The sequence below is a fragment of the Xenopus tropicalis genome, chromosome 7 (genome assembly GCF_000004195.4).
Source record: "Xenopus tropicalis strain Nigerian chromosome 7, UCB_Xtro_10.0, whole genome shotgun sequence".
NCBI lineage: Eukaryota > Metazoa > Chordata > Amphibia > Anura > Pipidae > Xenopus > Xenopus tropicalis.
The window spans coordinates 59,267,558-59,276,891 of record NC_030683.2 but is presented as its reverse complement, the minus strand read 5'-3'; the positions used below and the strand labels follow the sequence as shown (position 1 = coordinate 59,276,891).

General features: G+C 47.4%; 1 long non-coding RNA gene across 1 annotated transcript; it reads right to left on the bottom strand.

The window, feature by feature from the left end:
* Nucleotides 1-251: 251 nt before the first annotated feature.
* On the bottom strand, nt 252-1,925 carry LOC105947901. Its single transcript, XR_001171319.3, has 3 exons — nt 1,714-1,925; nt 1,207-1,263; nt 252-840 (listed from the first exon to the last, which is right to left on the bottom strand). It is a non-coding gene; the product is annotated as an uncharacterized LOC105947901 (long non-coding RNA).
* Nucleotides 1,926-9,334: the final 7,409 nt, after the last annotated feature.

Genomic DNA, 9,334 nt, shown 5'->3' with positions numbered 1-9,334 from the left:
AACGGGAGAGGGCCACGTTGGAGGGCTTAGGCGAGGATGAAGTGGTCAGGCGGTACAGGCTCAATAAGGCAGCAATCACCATTCTGTACGAGCTGCTTGAGCTTGTTAACAATTACTTTGCCTGTAAGTACCTACAATCTTTAATCCCATACACAAGAAATACCAAACAACTTGTCCCAAAAAAAATATATTTATTAGGGAACACTTCCCCAATTGTTTGTTTGTATTTTTGTACAGGTTTAAAACCTGTCTAGAACAAAAAAGAAAGCAAAAACAAAACATAGGACAAAGAAAACATAGGTTCCACAAAACACTAATTGCACCGTGCCCAATTCATTTGCGCTTCCGAAGCTGCCTCGTTGAGACTGGAGGAGGGAGAGCTGCGCTGGTAGAGCTTATGGGCTCTGTTGGCTTTTGGTCCTGTTGCTTGAGGGCAGCAACTTGTTCTCTTAGTAGAGCATTTTGTTCCGCCAACAGAGACACTTTTTGCCTTTTCAGCTCTACCTTCTCCTCCTCCAGGCTCAACATGGCAGCCTCGTGCCTTCACATTGCCGACTCATGTGCAGCCTGGTGTGCCTGAGCGTCATTGAAGGCCTGAGTGGCCACACACAAGTCGGCATGGAAGACATTTAGTTAGCGCATCAATATTTTGTGGTGCTTTATCAGTGTTTTGTGGAACCTATCTTTTTGGGCCTGGGCTTGGAGGCCTGGGGTTGGGGCCTGGGTTGGGCCTGGGTTGGGAGCTGCTGCTGCTGGGGAACATTGGCCGGCTCCTCATCTGAGAACAAGGCCCTCTTTCGCTTTCCTCCCCACTAAATCCCTCTCTAAAGGAGCGTACACCTTTGGAAAAAAAAGAAGAAAAAAGTTTATTTAATTTTTTGTTTTCATGATGCAAAACAAACTTCATGGACACTGATTGTCAGTTTTGTTCAAACATGACCAAGTTTATTTGTACCCAAACATTTGTGGACATTGATTCATTCCAAATGAGGCAAAAAGTTTAAATCAAGTTAAAAAGTCAAAGATGAACTGACTGCACCTAACCCAGCAAGACACACTTGGCAAATAACACCCCTATCTTATTAGCAATAAACTGCACTCCTGGAACTGAAACAGCTGCAATATACACAGACACAATTCATTATTATGCCACTGCACAAGCCTTACACAAAACACAGGTCAACCCAAATTTGTTAAGAATACTACCTGGAACGGGAGCAGATGCCGTTTGTCTGCGTCTGCTCGGCCCAGGTGGAGATGAATCTGTTGGAGAAAAAGATTGTTTAACCTTAAAGAGATACAGACACCAGAAAGGAAATTATTTTTACATCTGTCATAACATTGTCTTTGCATGCTATTTATAATTTGGCCATAAAAGTATTTGGCCAAGCTTTTACATTCCCTATCTGATCCCCCATGTTCCTCTATGAGGGGGCTGCCATATTTGTGCAGCATTAGGCCGTTAGCATTAGAAGCTGTAACTGACAGGCTGAGAAGGGACAGTCAGGCTGGCAAAACAGTCAGGTTTTGGGATTTCAAGTAACAATTACTTACAAAAGCAGCCCTATCCATAAAAAATGATCAACATGACCTATAGGCAACTTTTTAAGTAGATTTATATTTTAACATTTTATTTTTTTTGTGTCAGTATAACTTTAATCTTAAGCTTCTCTGCAAAAGTAAATACACTTGGATTACTGTCATTACACCTACCTTGGCCAACATTCCGATCTGTATCGAAGGTGCCGGAGACACCTCGCACGCTTTCCCGGTGTATAAATGGCAGCAGCAGCTCCTCATAATGGGTGTAATGGACCCGCTTGCTAGGCCCTCCTCCAGTTCCTGAACTAAAGAAAATATACAAATGGTTTTATTGTGTTGTCTCCAATAAGCAAGCCATAACAACGCAATCACTTTTTTTTACTCATTGTTGCCCCAATCAATTGCCTTTACTTTCAAGTGTAACAATACTAAGGCTCTGACACCAAAACCATACTAAAATGCTGCAAGTTGCTGCTAAGTGGCCTCGCTAACTCCCAGGGCTCTCCCTTATACTCTCTCTGTGTTAACCAATGCTTAAACAATAATCCTCCTTGATAAAGGACAGTACAGGGCATTAAGGGGTCTGTTTACTAAAGTGCGTTTAAATTGTCTAAGAGTATAGTCTATGAACAGTCGCTAACTTTAAAGTAGAATATTTGTTAGCAAGAATAGTGGCAAAGTTTCTTTGGTCGCCATAATATTCGCCAATATAGAGGTGAATATTTAATCGCCATAATATTCGCCACTATAGCGGTGACTATTACAAAGTCGCGACAAATCGCACAAATACAATACTAATTATATTTTGGCAACTTTTTTTTGTCGCAACTTTGTAATCTCGTGTCACGCGCGACTTGCGGCCATTTGTGGCGACTTTGTAATCTCGTGACATGTGCGACTTCAGAGCTGCTAATGGGGGAGAGGCGCTACATAATCGAGTTCTTCCTGCGCTCAGGGTATGACAGGCTGCCACTGGGGCCCATAGGGGTCCATGAAAGGAAGAGAGCTATCCTGCGCGACCTAATAGCCGGGTCGCGCAGGGGCTTCAACCTGGAAATGGACCTCCGCCTGCTCCAGCGGATTTGGTCAGACCTGAAGTGCAGGAACTTTCAGGAGATATCAGAAATTGCTGCAGGTAATTATTCTACTTTAATATGATTTTACACAATACATTTCTTAAAAGATTTAGCAAGTAATTTGAACTAAAAGTACAAATGTAAGAAATGTATATTCTCTCTATATATATAAAGTGTAGGATTGGGGAGCACACCTTCAAAATTCCAATACCTGGGTGCTCGAGCTAGAGGTTTTAGACAAATAGAGAAAATGTCGGCACTCGCAGGGTTTCCACATAAGGACAAAAAAATAAACAGCTTTTAAATACAAACGGTGATGTTTATTCTTTCCAACGTTTCAGTCCTATACTCGGACTTTCATCAGGGAGTGTATACCAGCATATCCCCCAGCGCTTTTAAAATTGGAATTTGGCGCCAAGTAGGGGTGTTGCTAAGCAACAGAGTGTAAACAAACGTGCGATCGGATAGTGAGAGAAAAAAAAAAATAAATAAAGACAGTATGTGTGGTGTCATTGCGTTGCCCTTACCTCAGAGCCCTTAAGGATCGCTAATAGGATGATCGCTACAACCCGTCGTCAGTTACACACATGACCGGGACCTACTCCTGCCAGGCAGGACTTCACAGCAGTAGAGATGGCGCACAGAGAGCCGGTAGTTGCTAGGCAGCCAAGGGCTATAGAAACACCAAGTGTTGCACGGGCAGAGCGCCCTCTCCTGGGGCCTTCCAACATTCACCTCCCAAGTTTAGCGCTGTTACAGCGCTCCAGTACTGGGCACCGGGAAGTACACAAACTCGGTGATAACCGAGTAGCTGTGCACATTTCCAGGTCCAGACTCACGGGGGTTTAGAGGAGGGAAGTGTTATGCCCCTTATTGTGCGGTGCGTTCTCGGCCCTTGATTTCAAGGGACCCCCAAAACCTCAATTGGACTGGCTCTCTATGCACAAAAAACTCGGCTGTTACAAATGCCCTGACTGCACCACATGCAGATGCCTACTAACCGGCCCGGACTTTCCCCACCCCTATACGGGCAAAAGATTTAAGATCAACCACACACTGACATGTACTTCTACATACATTATTTATATTATCACCTGCCCATGTGGATTGTACTATGTGGGTAAAACCATCACCACTCTACGCGGACGTATCGGAAATCATCGCTCTGCATTGAGTAAAGCACTGAAGGAAGGCAAGGCAGACCAGCCGGTGGCAAGGCATTTCTTAAAGATGAGGCATCCTTTACCCACATTTAAATGCATGGCCATCGATTTCCAACCCCCTCTGCCGAGGGGGGGGAACAGGGACCAGGCACTGCTACAAAAGGAATCCAGATGGATCCACAAATTAGATTGTGTGTCACCAAAGGGCCTTAATGAGACACTGCCACTTGGATGCTTTATATGAACTGACATAATGACTTTCATTTTTTGCCTGCAACACTGTCTTCTGCATAGATACTTTCTGCACATTTGCTCATTGTTGCCACTCTGACCCTCTAGCTATTCCAGATTTGTGTAATTGGACACATTGTATGTACATAGTTTTCCTTTTTTTTCTCTCTCTTTTACCTGTATGTAACTTGGTGTAACACTTTGCCCGCATTTCCTCTAATTGCCCGATTGTGTCTAAATGACTTTACATAGGGGTAGCAGTTGTACCCCCTCCCACCCGCCTATAGGGCTCCATGCATATGGGGCTGGCCGCCGTGACGTTATACCTACATAGGATTCACCCCGCGTGCAATCCGGTACAGATTGGCCGGAGCTAGGATAGACTTAAGATTTGCCCCTTGATGGGCACGGGCGGGCCGAGAACGCACCGCACAATAAGGGGCATAACACTTCCCTCCTCTAAACCCCCGTGAGTCTGGACCTGGAAATGTGCACAGTTACTCGGTTATCACCGAGTTTGTGTACTTCCCGGTGCCCAGTACTGGAGCGCTGTAACAGCGCTAAACTTGGGAGGTGAATGTTGGAAGGCCCCAGGAGAGGGCACTCTGCCCGTGCAACACTTGGCGTTTCTATAGCCCTTGGCTGCCTAGCAACTACCGGCTCTCCGTGCGCCGTCTCTACTGCTGTGAAGTCCTGCCTGGCAGGAGTAGGTCCCGGTCATGTGCGCAACTGACGACGGGTTGTAGCGATCATCCTATTAGAGATCCTTAAGGGCTCTGAGGTAAGGGCAACGCAATGACACCACACATACTGTCTTTATTTATCCACCTTTCTCTTTCTCTCCGCCACAACCAGAACCCGCGACCCAACTGCTCCTGGACGCAATCACAGACTGCTGAACTTCCCTCTCCACAAAGCTGGAGGAAGTAAAAACCGATCTCTCCCTGCTGTGAGCCGATCTCCAAAATATCCGCGAACGGGTGAGAGAAACCGAAAGCAGGATCACAACACTGGAGGACACTTGCAACCCACTCCCAGCGGCCCTGACGTGGCTAGAAACCAAACTCAAACCAAATGCCGACAAGCTGGACGACTATGAAAATAGGCAGAGACGCAACAATGTCCACATAGTGGGCCTCCCGGAACGGGTCTAGGGAGCGGACCCAGTAACATTTGCCGAACGCTGGTTGAAAGACTCCTACCCAACAGCAAACCTGTCCCCATTCTTCGCGGTTGAGCGAGCACACCGCGTACCAGGTAGAAGCCCTCCACCGGGAAGCCCCCCTAGACCCTTCCTGATCCGCCTACTAAACTTCAAAGATCGGGAGGCCATCCTCCAGATGGCACACCTAGGCCCAGAAGTAATAGTGGAAGGGAAACGCATATCGGCATACCCGGACTACTCCACTGAGCTGCAACACCAGAGAGGTACATTCACGGCAACTAAGCGCAGACTAAGAGAAGCCAATTACAAATACGGCATGCTTTACCCAGCAAAACTATGGGTCCAAGCAGAGGGAAGGACACTGTTTTTTACATCCCCACAAGAAGCAAACGACTGGCTTGACACTCAAAGGGGTCCCCCACAAAGAGCTAGCCCCAACCGCCATTACTGAACAGCCACAACTACACAAACTGTGCCTGCACCCACATGCACGATGATAACAATCACCGCACTCTGGGATCTCGCACCCCTTTAAACACAGCGGTGCAAAGAACTGAACTGCAACACACCGCAGCCATAAAATAAGGGGGAAACAAGGGGAACAGATAAGGGGAAAATTGAACTGTCAAACCAACTCTACTGGTCAATAGACACTCTCCCCACCGGAGAGCACCCACCAGTCCCCTTTCACAAGCGAGGTTAACACTTGATACCCACCTGCCCCCTCCAACTGGAGACACGAACTGAATCAGGGCCAGGGGGCCCAACAAAGGAAAGCCAAAGGACCCACACGCTGCACAAACCCCAGCCTAGGAACCAAGGCCCTCAGCACACACCGCCCACTGGGAACGACCTACCCCATGAGACGAGGGACGGATCCACCTCTGGGACAACCAGCCAGGACCGCTACAGGACCGCTACGTCTTTATAGAACACGCAACGACTGGGGACACACTAAACTGCAGCAGGGGCCTGCCAACCCACAGCACACACTGGGAACGCAAGTCCACACCAAGTTACAGAGGAACAGACTGCCCCCTACCCCGCAAGTACCCCTCTAATATGCATGGACTGCTGCACCCACAAGCCATGGAGAACTAGTTAGATAGTTCGCCCGTTGGTGAACACACTCAATCCTGTTCAGTTATGGGAATAATACCTGCCAAGTTTCCGGTCAGGTCGGGAGGGAAGGGAGTTACGGGCAAGTTATGGTATGTATATAGTTATTACTCATGCTGGTTTCATAAATGGTACACAACAGATAGCGCTGCTCAATGCACAAACAGGTATCCAACCCGAGTTATACAAAAGGACCAACTCAGTCATGGGGACCCCACTTAGATTGATCTCCTGGAACTCCAAATTTAAAAGAGCACTAATGTTCGATTACATTAAGAAATATACCCCTGACGTTGTACTACTCCAGGAAACCCATCTAATAGGCCAAAGATTGAGGGCATTAAGGAGACCGTGGATAGTTCACACCTACCACTCCACTTTCTCCTCACATGCCAGGGGCACCTCCATACTGGTCCGCAAAGGTATACACTTCAACCTAAATACCCTCACCACAGACCACTACGGCCGATATGTCCTGATTAGCTGTACCATCCACAACCAACCAATCACCCTGGTGAATATCTATATCCCCCCCCCCCCCATTTTACCACAACCTCCTAGACACCGTTATGACCAAAATAGCATTGTTCTCCCCAGCCCCAATACTCCTCCTGGGCGACTTCAATGCTCTAATAGACCCCATCCTTGACAGACTACACCCAGGCCCCCAAACCACCCCCAAATTCCCCCAATGGGTCCAAGCCATGAATCTTACAGACATTTGGTGATGGAAGTAAGCTGATGAACGAGTCTACTCCTGCTTTTCCGCAACCCATAACACTCTATCACGCATAGACCTGGCACTTGCATCAACAGACCTGCTGCCCTGGGTGACAAAAATAGAATACATCCCAAGAACGATGTCAGACCACTCCCCCCTGTTGATCCAACTCAACCTAGCCCAAAACCCAGCCACAAAACTCTGGCGCCTCAGCCCCATCTGGCTATCCCACACCTCAATAAAAGAACAAAATGACAATGCGCTGACAGAGTTCTGGGCGGTCAACCCAGACACAGCATCGCCAGAGAAAGTATGGGAGGCATGCAAAGCAACACTAAGGGGCACCCTGATATCAGCCATCACTGGAGTTAGCAAGGCAGCAGCCCAAGAACTAAAACAAAACCGAGGAGACATACATCTCCAACCCCGGGCCAGACACCCTTCAGAACTTCAGGGCAGCACAAGCTGCCCTGGAAGAAACTAGGACCCAAATGACCCAAAAGAAAATACTCTATGCCACCCAAAAAACATTCGACAAAGGGGAAAAAAATGGGAAAATCCTTGCCTACCTGTCCAAAACCCAAACACCCTCCAACATCATTCCCAGGATAAACACCCCTACAGGAACACCTGTCACTGACCCCCCACAAATAGCACAAACCTTCGCCCAATACTACCAACAACTATACGCCACCAAAGCCACCTACACATCAGGCCAACTCTCAGAATACACAAAGGATATACCCTTACCTAAACCAACTCCAAGTAGTGCCGCACAATTGAACAGACCCATAACCCTAGAGGAGGTCAAAGAAGCAGTGGCTTCGCTCCAATCCCAAAAAACCCCAGGACCAGACGGACTACCCCCGGACTGGTAAAAAACCTTTACGGAACTTCTAACCCCCTGGCTCCATAAAACCATAGTAAGTGGTCTAGAGCACAACAAGCTTCCCCCCTCATTTAACAACGCACTGATTTTGGTCATCCCCAAAGAAGGTAAAGACCCCCTCAACTGTGGGTCATATAGGCCCATATCCATCCTCAACACAGACGCCAAGGTCTTTGCGAAAATATTATCCAACAGACTTAAGCTAATAATTGAGGAGCTAATTGATCCAGATCAAACTGGATTCATGCCAAACAGGTCCACAGATGTAAATATATGCAGGTTGTTCACCAACATACATGCAGACCACTCAAACAAAGGCTCCCGCATTGTAGTCTCTTTGGATGCGGCAAAAGCCTTTGACTCAATAGAGTGGCCATACCTATGGGAAATCCTGGCTGGATATGGCCTGGGCGAACAGTTTATACAGTGGGTAAGGCTACTCTACCAATCACCAACAGCGAAAGTGAGAGTTAACGGCTACACATCCCCACAAGGCTGCGCCCTATCGCCACTACTGTTCGCCCTGGCCATAGAGCCCCTAGCCATCAAAATAAGACAGTCCCAGGGCATTACGGGTCTGAGACTGGGGGGAGTGGAAGAGCGTATATCGCTCTATGCAGACGATGTATTGCTCTACTTGGACAACCCAGGGGAACCCCTTCAAACAGTACTACAGGTTGTGAAACAATTTGGTAACTTTTTTGGCCTAAAAATAAACTGGGAGAAATCCAGTGTATTTCCAATTGACGAAGATATTGACCCCAACAGCTTTCCCCCCACCCCGCTTACCTGGGTAAACTCCTTCAAATATCTCGGAGTGGTAGTCCATAGGAAAATAGAGGCCTTCCTCCCAAACAACCTAGACCCCATCCTCAAAACAATGAAAGAAAGACTAACAATATGGGCCAACCTACCCCTCACTATTTGGGGTAGGATAAACTTAATAAAAATGATCTTCCTCCCAAAGTTCCTTTATATCTTTCACAATTCCCCAACCACAATCCCCAAACAATATTTCGATACCCTGGATGCTGCACAAACAGCATTCCTATGGGCAAGTAGAACACCCCGATTTGCTAGAACCAAACTCAGAGCACCGGTCACAAAGGGTGGTCTAGGACTTCCGCATTGGTACCTTTACTACCTTGCATCACAAATATATTACATCCAATGGTGGCTGAACCCAGACCCCTCGAACCTCAACTTCCCCCTCCAAGTCACAATGGCGAGCTCCACAGAATCACTAACATATATACCTTTCCGGAAACCAGCAGACATCCTTACATCGCACCCAATCATGCTTACGCCATACAAAGCCTGGCTCGCTGCACTAAAACTGTGCCATCTAAAACTCCCCCCTCCCTCCCCTGGACTACCACTCTGGGCCAACTCCCACCTCTCCCACTTCAAGCAAATATCACCATATAG